The sequence below is a fragment of the Sus scrofa genome, chromosome 7, assembly GCF_000003025.6.
Source record: "Sus scrofa isolate TJ Tabasco breed Duroc chromosome 7, Sscrofa11.1, whole genome shotgun sequence".
NCBI lineage: Eukaryota > Metazoa > Chordata > Mammalia > Artiodactyla > Suidae > Sus > Sus scrofa.
The window spans coordinates 35,562,476-35,576,113 of record NC_010449.5 but is presented as its reverse complement, the minus strand read 5'-3'; the positions used below and the strand labels follow the sequence as shown (position 1 = coordinate 35,576,113).

The 13,638-nt window shown below is 51.0% G+C and overlaps 1 long non-coding RNA gene across 1 annotated transcript in view; it reads left to right on the top strand.

Moving 5' to 3' along the window:
- The window catches only part of LOC110261521, a 47,536-nt gene extending 34,540 nt beyond the window's left edge, over positions 1–12,996 (top strand). The window contains exons 2-3 of the long non-coding RNA XR_002345708.1: positions 2,033–2,203; positions 12,598–12,996. This is a non-coding gene — a long non-coding RNA (uncharacterized LOC110261521). The remainder of the gene's footprint in view (positions 1–2,032; positions 2,204–12,597) is intronic.

Here is a 13,638-nt window from a genome sequence, read left to right as displayed (position 1 = left end):
CCGTCTGTGTACTGAGGACTTGTCACTTTGAGCCAAAGAGGTGGTATTTCTCGTGGAGCCCCCTTGAGAGCCCAGAGGTCGTTGCAGTTAACCAGACACAGGCTCCTGGTGTGCGGAGAAAGGTATCTTGGTGCTGGCTTGTCTCAGTAGGTAGAAGTTGGTAGGTAAATAGACCTGCCATTTTCTCATGATACCAGAGCTGTTTTTCTCTTCTTTCACCAGGGAACCTTAATCAGCAATATTATGCTAGGTTATGTCAAAGGGTGGAAAGGGGATGGAGTAGGAGAGAGACATCTGATCTCCACCCTTACTGGAAATCAAACATTATTGAACTGTATGCAGCAAGAGAGACTGAGGCTAGACCTCAGGGGGGACTTTCTGAAAGCCAAGGAAAGCAAAAGGAAGGACCTAGGGAAATGATGAAATCCTCCCTGATCATTTCTTGAGTTGGGGTTTGCCCTATGTGTGAACAGAGGAACTGACCACAGCACTTTCAGGACTCAGGGAGGGGGGTGGGTGGGGGCTGACAGAGAGGTGGCTGCCTTTCACTAAGGAGTCAGTGAAGCAGGAATTGTCCCTCACTCCCCGGCCCTGTGGATTTGAACCCATTTTTCCTAGTTTCTCTACCTCAGGATTTCTTAACTTTGGCCTTGACATTTTGGACTGAATAATTCTTTGTTGAGGGGCTGTCTTGTGCATGGTGGGGTGTTTAGCAGCACATCTGCCCTCTATCTTCCCGATGTGAAGGCATCCCCCTTTCCAAATGTAGCAGTGGGCAAAGTCTCCCGACATCACCCAATGCCCCTGGCAGGGGGGTGGGTGGGAAAAGTGGGGGGCAGGGGCTCCACCTGTACCATGAGGTTTGAAGTATCTGTAAGATCCTTCTCTGTACCTATATCCTGTCACATGGAACACACACCACCCCTTGGCATTTAGGGCAGCAGAATTATGGCAGAGCCTGACTCTATGGATGGAGGGCATGGCCACTTTGTCCTAGGCACCCGGGCCACCACAAGGCCAGCTTGGCCCTCATTGGCTTTCTTTAAAGTCCCTGTCTTCCAGACCAGCAGCAGGGGTTTCCATGGCTGTCTAGTCTGGGGATTTCAAATTCCAGCTGGGCTGGCCTGGGAGGGGACACTGAGGTCACACACTGGAGTCCCCTTCTTATTTGAAAATTGGTGCCCCAGGCCATGCTTTTTCAGGAAACCAATAGCCCAGAGTCATAGCCAGTAGATGGAAATGTTACTGCCTGAGTCCCCATCTGAGCTATTTTTGAGGCATTATCTCCAGAAAGACTCTTTTAGGGGGAGGCGAATGAGGCAGGGTTGCATTGGATCCTGTCTTTCTTTAAAATGCTAATGTTTGGAGTTCCCATTGTGGCGCAGTGGTTAACGAATCCGACGAGGAACCATGAGGTTGTGGGTTTGATCCCTGGCCTCGCTCAGTAGGTTAAGGATCCGGCGTTGCTGTGAGCTGTGGTGTAGGTCGCAGATGTGGCTCGGATCCAGCGTTGCTGTGGCTCTGGCGTAAGCTGATGGCTACAGCTCGGATTAGACCCCTAGCCTGGGAACCTCCATATGCCATGGGAGCGGTCCAAGAAATGGCAAAAAAAAAAAAAAAAAGTTAATGTTTTGTTCATCATGGATATTTTTTGCATTAATTTTGATTTTTAGAAATAATAGATTAAAAGATGATTTGGTTACTAAGTTTTTTTGCTGTCCTTCTGAAATTTTCCTCCCTAGCAAGTGTCTCACTCACCTCACCCTAATCTGGGAGTGAGAAGCAAGGCAAAGGGAGCAACCAAGGCTTAACCTGAAGGCCCAGAACATCGAGTGCTACAGAAGTCCCTGGCAGGGGCAGCCCAGGCAGACTGCACGTGAGATACACCAGACAGGGCCTCCCAGCCCTAATCCTCAGTGAATTATGGTTCTAGGTTACTCCACATCATTCATTAATTTATTCACAATCATTCTCCAAGGGCTTGCTCTGGGGCAGACCCTGGAGGGACCAATAGGATACTGCTCTCTTCTAGGCTGAGGAGACAGGCTCGTAAACCAATAAGCCTGATGCTGGTGATAAGGATGGAACAAAGCAGTGCGGCTCCAGCAATGATGCATGCGGTCTGATCTGCGGGGATGGAACCCAAATATAAGATACATTCTCACCCTGAGAGAGATCCTGTCATCCACGGGCCATTTTCCAGGTTTGCTAACAAGCCTTCTAGAGTCACAGTGGTGAGCTCTGCGCTGGGGATTTACTGGGCTTCATTTCTTTTGAGTCACTTAGGCAGCCATCAAGGGATATTTCACCCCCCTCTTCCTAGAGCTGAGGCTCACTTGTGTGGAAGCAATTAATGAAATGACTCCTGCATGATTAGAGGGCTTAATTGATGAAAAACCAGAGTATGCTTTTTTTAATTTTTATTTTTTGCTTTATATTATGATTTTGTCTTTTATGTCTGCACCTGCAGCATATGGAAGTTCCCAGGCTAGGGGTCAAATCGGAGTTGTGGCTGCCGGCCTACAGCAGAGCCACAGCAACACAGGATCTGAGCCAAGTCTGCGACCCACACCACAGCCCACAGCAACGCTGGATCCTTTAACTCACTGAGCGAGGCCAGGGATCGAACCTATATCCCCATGGATCCTAGTCGGGTTTGCTAACCACTGAGCCACAAAGGGAACTCCCTTTTTTTTTTTTTTTTTTTTTAACTGCCCACTCTCTTTTTTTTTTGTTTGTTTTGAGATTCAGGGGATGATGGAGTTGGCGTGGGAGGGAGTGGTATGCTTATGAACAAAGGTCTAACTCCCCATTTTGTAGATGAACAAACTGAGGCCCAGAGAGGACAATTGACTTGTTCACCGTGTGCCAACTTTGAAAGAGAACTTGTAAGCAATCGTCATGCAGGCCCGCGGGGGCCTGGGGGGTTGAGGAGGAGGGCAGTGTCTGCCTCACTTGTCAAGCTGTGCAGGCATGTGAACCGCTTTCTTCGCTAAGAAATTAATTAAGCAGCAGCTAATCCCTGTAGCGGCGATGAACAGAGCTAATATCCAAGCATTTGGTGTGTGGCAGGAGATGGGGTCCCTTGTGGCTGGTGCCAGGTGTTCCACGCTCTGGAGAGGAGGAGCTGGTCACCTAAAAGAGGTTGCACTTGGAATGGATGGGACTCTGGCTGGGTCTCCACCCCAGCAGCCCTGTGGTCCCTCTACGCGCCCTGCCCTGGAGGCACCTGTGCTCCTGCCTCCAACTCTCTGCTCCTGGGAAGGTGGTGGTGGGGCCGGGGGAGGGGGGTGTTTGCAGAAGCGCCATCCAGTCCATTTTATGGTTGAGGAAGTTGGCATTCAAAAAACAACTATAATTTAAAAAAAAAGAATCCGACTGCAGTGCTCAAGTTGCTGTGGAGGTGCAGGTTTGATCCCAGGCCTGGTACGGTCAATTAAGTATCCGGCATTGCCACAACTGTGGTGTAGGTCATAGCTGCATCTCAGATTCCATCCCAGGCCTGGGGACTTCTGTATGCCATGGGTTCAGCTGAAAAGGGAACAAAAACGAAAGTTCGTTTCAGTAGTTTGCTCCTGGGTGATCCTCTAAGCAAATTGCTGCAAAGCCTGCCCTGGAGCACTGTGTTTTCTGCAGGCCCTGGGCTCTCTCCCCAGCCGGGAGGAAGCCCTGCTCCCCGAATACACAGGTCTGGGTGCCATCTACCTACAGGGGGGCTGTATCCATCCGGTCATCTCTGCCCGAGACCTACCTGTCTCTGCAGAGCTCCATCAGGGCAGGGGAACCCAGTACATTCGATCTCAGAACCTCTGGCCGTTCTTTCTTGGTTTGTTTTCTTTATATAAGCGCAGCCTAGCTCCCCTCCAAGACTCCTCACACTTTATGACCATGTCTCTCACCTTGTTAGCCCTGAGCCTGGCCCAACACCTGGCTAAGTAGGTGTTCTGGAAACATCTGCTCCTGCCCCTGTACTTGTACGGCTGATCCTAGAAATACCCAGATGAAGATGGGAGTCTCTGATTATCCACATGGCGACCCATCCATTTCCTGGGAGCTGCGAGGGAAGGGCTTTTAGCCCCTAAAACATGGGATTGCAAACGCAGAGGCATGGGGGAGGGGTTGAGGCGGGTAAGGAAGGACTGATGGTTCTTTAGGGACCCCACACTCCACCTAAGTAAGTGGGCACTTGACTCAGCTGCACCCACGCTGGTTTCAAGAAACTGTGGCCCCAGCTTTGCCAGAACTTTGCATTGAAATGGGAAGCAGAAATCTGAATTTCTAGGTGAAATGTCCTGATTTGACAGTGTGGGCATAAAACTCATCTTTTAAACAAGACACCGTGCCTTCAGATCAAACAAAACAGGAGTCTGAGCTGTCCCTTTGCAACCTCTCAGTTTAGCCCTTTCTTAGGCATAAGGCTGGGAAGAGCATGGGTGAGCAGGTGGGTGGGGTCTGCAGGAAAGGGGCTCGGGGCCACCCCCTCCTCCCTCTCCTGGAAGCTTGGAGAGGGAGCAGAGACCCCTCGGTACTTGAGACTGCGCGTCCCTGGCCCCCTTGGCATCTGGTGTTGTGCCCCCAAATTCTCTCTCTACCCCGGAGTTCTGGAGGATGGTCCCCGCCTCACCCTACCAGGCTCTTTTCTTCCCCGTGGGTAAATGAGAGGGGAAAAGCCCATCAAGCTCCACGGCTCGGCTTGGCAGTGTTCATCTCAGCAAAGCGCCCTGTTTTCAATTACCTCCTAACTCACCTCCAGGGAGCCCAGCCAAGCGGGAGGATTAGTAGAATAATGACTTTAAATTATTTAGTTGCTTTCCCCGCCCCACGTCTTTATCGTGTGGCAATATTGAATCTAATCCAGGTCCAGATGCATCGGAGGACACATGACAGGTGATGGCTAATAATTGATCTCCTTTCCAAATTAATATGCAAATCCCCCCCAACCCAGGAACGAAAAAGGCTAGTTGGGAGCAGCAAGGAAGAGAGGGTGTGAGCAGAGAAGGGAGGAGGACTGAGGAGGGAGGCGGCGGCGGCTGCCTTGTGTGTCCCTCCGACTCCCACCCCGTAGAGTCCAATCGGAAGCTTCACAAGAGAGGGAAGAAGAAATTGGGCAACAGTAACACAGACAATCCTTGTCAAATGGGATCCCGAGCACACTTAGCTCTCCCTGCGTAGGGAGGCTGTGGGATCTTTGAGTGGCAGAGCTGGAGGGGAGCCCACCCCCACTTTATAGATGAAGAAACTGAGGCTCGAAATTACCATGCATGTGAGAGCAAGGCTGTGCCTGCAAACCAGAGAATGTGAGGGCCCCTGTGCCAGCAGGAGGGCGAGAGGGCAGCAGGCAGAATGGGATTCCCTCCGCTTCTGAGTGAAACTCAGTCCTTTCTGTTCCAGAAGCAGGTCCTCTATTGCACGGGATTCTCCCCAGGGCCACACACAGTTTGGCTGATGCGCCGACTGTTTCTCATCCTTCCTGGTTGGACAGCTGAGTTAATCAATGAAGCCGGGTTTCGCGTTGTGGCTCAGAGGGTTAAGAACCCGACTAGTGTCCATGAGGATGAAGGTTTGATCCCTGGCCTCGCTCAGTGTGTTAAGGATCTGGTGTTGCCACAAGCTGTGATGTAGGTCGCAGACGTGGCTTGGATCTGGCATTGCCGTGGCTGTGGATTGATGGAACCCCTAGCCTGGGAACTTCCATATGCTGCGGGTGTGGCCCTAAAAAAAGAAAAAAAAAAATCAATGAAGCCATGAGCATGGGGCACACATGGGGCACCTATTGTGTGCCAGTCATTGTGGGGGTCTCTAGAGGGAGACCGTTCTCTGTTAGTTGGAGCATCAGTTCCACATAACAAATGGGAAAGCTGAGTTCCAGTGAGTGACCCACCCTGGCGGAGGGGGAGAGGTTTCACAGCAGAGGTGGGCTCCTCTGCTTGTCCTAGGCTCACCCCGATTCCCAGGCCGGCTCTTTGCTTTCAGGGCTGGGTGCCTGTGATCATGGTTGTGTGCAGCTTGGATTCCCTCTGTTTATTCTGAAAAGGCTCATGGAATAATGAGTTTGATTTCAAAGAGGCAGCAGTGAGTGATGGCTTGAAGCAAGATCACAATTCTCTGCTCAGGCATTGAACCTGGGCAGCCTGGGTGAAAACCAAGAATCCTAGCCACTAGACCTGCTAGGGGCTAAAAGCAGAATTGCCCTGATTCTTGCCCCCATGGAAAGCAGGAATGTTTCAGGGACGCAAAGACTATAAAAGCAGGTACAAAGTTTGTGATCAGTGCCCCGTGTGGGAGAGCACCCAGAGAAGTAGTCTGTTTATCCAAGGCAGAAGCAAAGCAGTAATGCACACCCACTGGAGGGGCTTGGGGGCTGGGGTCCTGAGGGAGGCGCGTACCAGAGAGGGGACTTCAGTCACTTACACAGGACGGTTCTGCTGGGTCTTTGCTTTCCTTTGGCCCATCGCCTTGTTTCATTTCTCACATTTGACCAGACGCAGAGCCCTCCAGGACATGCAATGCATACCTTTTGGCCACAGTGGACTGCGGAGCATAGGGTTACGGACTGGTAATGAGGATTTATTATGGCCTGGCACCCCCCTCTCTTTCTGACCCCAGGAGTCTTTTTGCGCATGTGTAGTTGAGGTCTCCCTGACTCTGAGGATGGGAAGTATGTGACCTCTTGATCTTTTGCCCAATCAGGGCTTAGCCTCTCTCTTCGCATCTGCCATGACCATTGTTTAAAGTGTCCACAGAAGACACATTTTTACCTTGCGCCTATTGTTATCTTTCTTTTCTTTTTTTTTTGCTTTTTGGGCCGCACCTGTGGCATATAGAAGTTCCTAGGCTAGGGGTCGAATCAGAGCTGCATCTGCCTGCTCACACCACAGCCACAGCAATGCAAGACCTGAGCCGCATCTGTGACCTACACTGCAGCTCACGGCAACGCCAGATCCTTTGACCCACTGGGCAAGGGCAGGAATAGCTCATGAATGCTAGTCGGTTTGTTACCGCTGTGCACAAGGGGAGCTCCCGCCTGTTGTTATTGACGTATAAGCAGGTGGCTGGTTGTAAATGTCTGTCCTGGAGCCCACCTACCTCCTGCCTCAAGTTGGCACCTTCCCAGCACACAGCCTGGAAGATGGGTTGTTGGGAGGGAAGGGGTCATGGCAGCAGATGACCCGTAGCTAGTGAAGAAAAAGTGGCGGCTCTTTGGCTGGGAGAGAACCAGGCCTAGGCGTAGAGTGTTGGGGCCCAGAGATTGGCGTCTGTGATGCTTCATTAGGCAGGACTGTCTCTCCAGGAGCCCAGTTCCCTTAATCACTTAATCTTCATGTTGGTTTCCTTAATGTGTATTTACCCTCCCGTCTTTCCTCGTCTCTGGGTTGCTGTCTTAGCTGTCACTTTAGTGGCATCTCGGGTTCCAAGGCTGCCGAGTGCAGGAGGCAGGGAGACTAGGGGTGGAGGGCCGCAGGGGATCAGGGCCACCTTCCTGCTCACCTTTCTCAGATTCAGAGTCTGGTGTGGAAAGCAGTGACGCAGGGGCCAGTTTCCCGGGGCGGGGGCGGAGGCGGGGAGTCAGGAGGAGAAACTAGGAGATCCTAGACCATGCAGTCCAGTATGACAGCCACTAGGTCTACGTGGCCTTTTACACTTACATGTAAATGAACAAAATTAAAATTTCAGCTCACTAGTCCTCCTAGCATCTGCTCTCATGTCCAGCGGCTACACGTGGCTGGTGGTTGTCGTGTTAGCATTTCGGTCAACACAGAAAGCTGTGTTAGACAGTGTCATTCTAAGCCGTTTCCTGTGTCTTAAGCATCTGATTGCCGGTTCGATTCCCAGGAGATTTCCTGGTCCTGTGGACCCTCCATTCACCTGCGGCATCTAGTTCCCATCCTTGCCCGGGGTGGGGCTTGGTACCTGGCACCCCATTGTCCACCACCGGAAGAGGAGGCAGGTGATCCTGTTTATCCATCTGGGAGTCAAGCCATTTATATTCCGATATGGGTAACCTACACATAATGGGCCATTAGGAGTTTAAAGCACTTCCATTTGGCTTTCAGTCAACCAATCGTAAGTGAGGGTGGTGTTTCCAACCCACTTTGACTCAATGGGGGTTCCAAGTAAGGAAACTAGAGAGCATCGAAAATGAGCTCCTGGGAGTTTGGGTTAGTCGATGCAAACTCTTGCATTTGGAGTGGATAAGCAATGAGATCCTGCACAGGGAACTATGTCTCATCACTTGTGATGGACCATGATGGAGGACAATGGGAGAAAACGAATGTGTGTAAATGTCACTTTGCTGTACAGCAGCAATTGACAGAACATTGTAAATAAACTATGAAACCAACCAACCAAAAGCAACAACAAGGAAAAAAAGGTGATGTTGATCTTGGGTGGCTGGGAAATGGTCATGGCAGCTCCATGCAGACTCTCAGGCCTTGGCGGTGGGAGCACCAAATCCTAACCCCTGGACCAGAAGGGCCAGCAGATAGGAGCAGGGCCGGGGCTCCCTGCCCTGAAGAAGGAATTCAGTCAAGAGACAGAAAGCCGTGAAACAAGTAAGTGTGTGTTTGGAGAAAAAGTCTGTGCGGGAGAGACACACGGCCAGCTCAAAGACCTGTGGGCCTTTGGGGTGGTTTAAGCCATTCTTGTGTTCCCTCTTGCCCAATCCTCTTGCTTTGTCTGGCTTTGAGCCTGTATTTGGTCTGACTCAGCCCCCACTCCCGTGCACGGTGAGTCTCTTCGCCAAGATGGATGCTAGCTCAAGGGTTCCTGGGATTTGACAGAACGGATCACGGTCTGGTGCCTCCTCCCTTCTCTGATCCCCAGGAATCTTTCTGCACATGCGTCGTTGGGGAGGTCTCCCTGACCTCGAGAGTGCGAAATAGGTGGTCTCCTTGCCTTTTACCCGAGCAGGACTCAGCCCCTCCTTGCTCCTGTCATTGTCTGGATCTTGAAGTGTCTGTCCACAGGGGACAGTTTCCATCTGCTCAGCTTGGGGGCTGTCTAGCTCCTGCCTCAGTGCTGGGCCTCTAGGAGGCAAGACTTGTCCCCTGTTGGCCTTCTCCTTTCAAAATGTAAGTTTCCTGAAGTGCAGGACCGCAGGTGCACAGAAATTGGTAGAGTTTGGATGGGCTGCTCTAAGCGGCACGCAAAGGAGGTGGGGTGGAGGGGGGGGAAGGCAGAGATCTGAGCCGCATCTGTGACCTACATCTCGGCTCACGGCAACACCGGATCCTTAACCCACTGAGTGAGGCCAGGGATGGAACCTGCCTCCTCATGGATACTAGTCAAGCTCATTATTGCTGAGCCACACTGGAGACTCCTACTTTCACCAGGTGGACGAGGAGCCTGGGCACGTGTGGCTGTCATGTCCATTGTACAGATGGGAAAACGGAGGCTCAGAGAGGTCAAGGGACTTGGCCAAGAGGCAGGCGTCCCTGGTGCCTCCCGTGTCCTGTCACCAGGGCCAGGAGAGAGCCTTAGGGTCTGAGCCGGCTGTGTGCAGATTGTCAAGTGATAGAAATTTATCTGCTGGCTGAGATCAGAGGGCTACTTGGCAGTGGAAGCAGCGGGTGAGAAGGCAGGAGAGGCAACAGCCTGCAGAGGGCGATAAAGAGCAGGGGTGGGGGCAGCAAAGGAGGGTCCAGCCCCCAGGGCAGAGGCCAATGGGGCCTCTGTAGGAGAGACACCAGCAACCTGACACCAGGTCACCCGCAGGCCAGGCCAGCTGCACTGGGCAGTGACCATGGGAGCAGTGTGGCTGTTGAGAGTCTCCTAGGACCAAATTCATCTCCTGGGCAATGACGTTATTCTCAGTTAAACCCCTTTTGGTGACAAGTTGTTTTCAGTGTTGTCCCCAACTCCAAAGGAAGGGGCTGGTTCTCTTGATTACTATTTCATGAGCATTTTTAGCAGTGATTCAGTGTGTGGATAATTACACATTGTGACCCAGACTGCACATATTTAGGAACTGAAACAACAGTTTCTCAAAACAGCACAATTGTAAAGATGCACGTCCATGTCCTTTTTACTTCTCGCCTCTTCTTGTTTACCTTCCATCCTCTTCCATTCAGAAAAATACTGGTCACAACCCACTAAATTGATTTTGCTTCTCACAGATGGGTCTTGGCCGACAGTTTTTTAAAAAAACCACGGATCCTGATGGATTGTATGAGAGCCTCTTGCAGCCCTTCGTCCTCACTGCCCCGTGTGACCCCTGCTGTTTGGAAGAGGCCCTGTCTGTGTTGCCTGGACCACCTGGGGAGGGTCTGTGGAGGGGTCCCTGAAGCACTAGGGGAAAAAAATCCCATCACATTTCCTTCTCGAACATAATGAGGCAGTTGATGTTTATCCAAGGGACAGTCAATTTCCTGGCATGGGGATTGGTTGTTCCTACAAAATGCGTTAACAGGACAACAGGGTAGACATCAGACCCCCTGTGTATGTAGGTCAGGCATGGTGCCAGGAACTCCCCAGGGTTTCTCTCTGTACTCCTTGCTATACTCCTGTGAGGGCAAATTCATTAGTCCCATTTTACAGATGAAAAAACTGAGCTCAGAACAGACAAGCCGCTAGTCTAGGGTCACATAGTGGCAGAGCTGGGATTTATTTCATTCTAATTAATTAATTAATTTTTGTGGCTGTATCCGGGGCATAAGGATGTTCGTGGGCCAGGAATTGAATCCGAGTTGCGGCTGTGACCTGTGTCCCAGCTGTGGCAACATCAGGTCCTTTCACTCACCACACTGGGCCAGGGATGGAACCTGCACCTCAGCAGTGACCTGAGCCACTGTGGCTGGATTCTTAACCCACTGTGCCACAGTGGGAACTCCAGAGCTGGGATTTAAACCCAGCCGTGTAGGTGTCCAAAACCTCTGTTATCTTGGGGACATGGAATTATCGGAACAGCTGGATGTCAGCATTAGTCCAGAGAATGAAAATGCCAGTGTCTTATGTCTCCTCTCTCTCCTCTCTCTCCGTCACACACACACACACACACACACACACACACACACACACACACACACATATCCCTTACAGAACATGCAATTATCAAATCGAATCTGTATATCATTTATTGCCCAGTTGGTCTCTACATGGAATTGACATGAGGAGGCAAACTGGATCCAGCCTATTGAGTCTCCATGACTCCTTCTGAGAGGAATATGGGGAGGGTGTGAGGGAGGAATGGACAGCCCCCAAGAGGGGGTTATGCATGCCCCAGCCTCCCTCTAATGCAGGAGACTTCCTGTGGGGGGCGCTTTGGAGCAGCTTGTCCACCCTCTGTTCAGCCCTACTTCTTGGGTATCTCCCTGCATTGCAAAGTCTGGACCACTAAAAACTACCTTCTGTAGATTTATTTATTTTTTAATATTTTTATAGTTGTACAACAATCATCACAGCCCAATATTAACAGCATTTCCATCCTGAACCCCCAACGCATCCCTCCCCCTACAGTCTGTCTCCTTTGGAAACCATAAGCTTTTCAGTGTCTGTGAGTTAGTATCTGTTCTGAAAAGAAATTCATTGTATCCTTTTTCAGACTCCACATGTAAGTGACAGCGTATGAGTTGGTATCTCACTGTCTATCCTCACTTAGCATGGTAATTTCTAGGTCCATCCCTGTTGCTGCAAATGCTGTTATTTCATTCTTTTTTATGGCTGAGTAATATTCCACTGTGTATATGTACCACATCTTCTTTATCCACTCCTCTGTCCTTGGACACTTAGGTTGTTTCCATGTCTTGGCTATTGTATATAGTGCTGCAGTGAACATTGGGATACATGTATCTTTTTGAGTCTGGGTTTTCTCTGGATAGATGCCCAAGGCTGAGATTGCTGGGTCAAGTGGTAATCCTTAGATTTCTTTGTAGCTATTATTCTGCATGTGAATTAAGTTCTCCAGTTCAGCATGCTTGCAGAAGACTTGGGGGTCAAAGCAAGGTGGAGGCTGCCTGGTTGCTACTTTTGGCCATTTTCCTTTTGGAAAAGGAGTGTGGAGCTGTGGCTTTTTCCTCCTGCAGCAGCACTCAGATGCCCATTCTTCATCATCTCGGTTGTGGAGAAGCAGCTGTAGTGGACTCAGTGGCTGAAAACCACATTCCAGACTCTGTCACCAGCACTGAGAGTAGTTCAAGACAGGGAAGCACAGGGGCACAGCTGCAGGGCTGGCTTCTTGGATCCTGCCTCACGGCTGTGGGTGTGATCTTGAACTCAACAGCGACCAAGAGTGGGGGCTTCAGGGGATAGCTCCGGGGTCATGGACCCAGCCTAAAGCTGTATTTTCTAGCCCTTCCCTAGATGTTTAGGCACCTAAGCCTCCATCTTTGATCCCTTTCCATTTCTTTCTTTCTGTTTTTCTCTTTTTAGGTCCACACCTGAGGCAGGTGGAAGTTCCTAGGCAGGGGGGCGAATCAGAGCTGCAGCTACAGCCATGCCAGGTCCAAGCTGCGTGTGTGACCCATACCACAGGTCACAGCAACACCAGATCCTTAACCCACAGAGTGAGGCCCGGGATGGAACCTGCATCCTTATGGACACTAGTCGGGTTCTTAACCCCCCAAGCCACAGCAGGAACTCCTCTTTCCATTTCTTGCCCAGAATCTCGCTGATACATGTTCCTTCACCACCTCTGCCCAGGAGCGTCTAACCCCCTTCTGCACACGTCTGGTGAGGACTCTCCTTTCAAACAAGAACGCTCACTCTGCCATCTGGGCTGAGGCTTGTTACAGAACCCTGCTCAATTGATCACTTTGGCTCAGTGATTTGTATGAGGTTATCTGCACCTGCTCACAAATAAAAATTGTTCTGTCACGAGGATGTGTCGGATGGTTTTGTTAGTCAGAAATGTATTCAGTCTCAAGGAAGCCTCAGCTACTGAATCAGGTAACCCTTCGGGCAATTCTGAGACCAGAAGTCTTTCTGCAGAGGCAGAAAGTTCCCAGCAGAAGCCCCATGTCCTGCTTTCTTTCTTTCTTTCTTTCTTTCTTTTTTTTGTCTTTTTGTCTTTTTAGGGCCACACCCATGGCATATGGAAGTTCCCAGGCTAGGGGTCAAATCAGGGCTGTAGCCGCCAGCCTGTGCCACAGCCACAGCAATGTGGGATCAACGCCAGATGCTTAACCCACTGAGCAAGGCCAGGGATCGAATCCATGTCCTAATGGATGCTAGTTGGGTTCGTTACTGCTAAGCCATGACGGGAACTCCCCACATCCTGCTTTCTAATCCTGGAAATCAGCAGGATGTCACCTTTCCCATCTGAGCCCTCAGAAGCCAATGCTAGATCATATCTTTGCTCTCTGATGTCCTAAGGGGAAGGGGGAGGCAGGTGTTTGTGTGTCACCTGGGGAAGACCTTGTTTGTCCCCAGGAGAGGGAAGAGCAGTGGGGTCTGAGCGGTGGGCTCCCCTTCCTCAGGGCAGGAGTGGTCCTGCACTGATGTGACTGGCCGGCCTGGGGAGGTGGCATCTACTACAGGAATTGCTGGCTGCAGTCATGAGCAGAGTCACCAGACATGACCATCAATGCCACTGCATAGATGAGCAAAGTGGAGCCCAAAGAGAGGGAGGGACTGGTCCCAGGTCACACCATGGGCCCATAGGAGGACGTGACAGCAGCCTAGAACTCCTGACCCTAGCTCAGT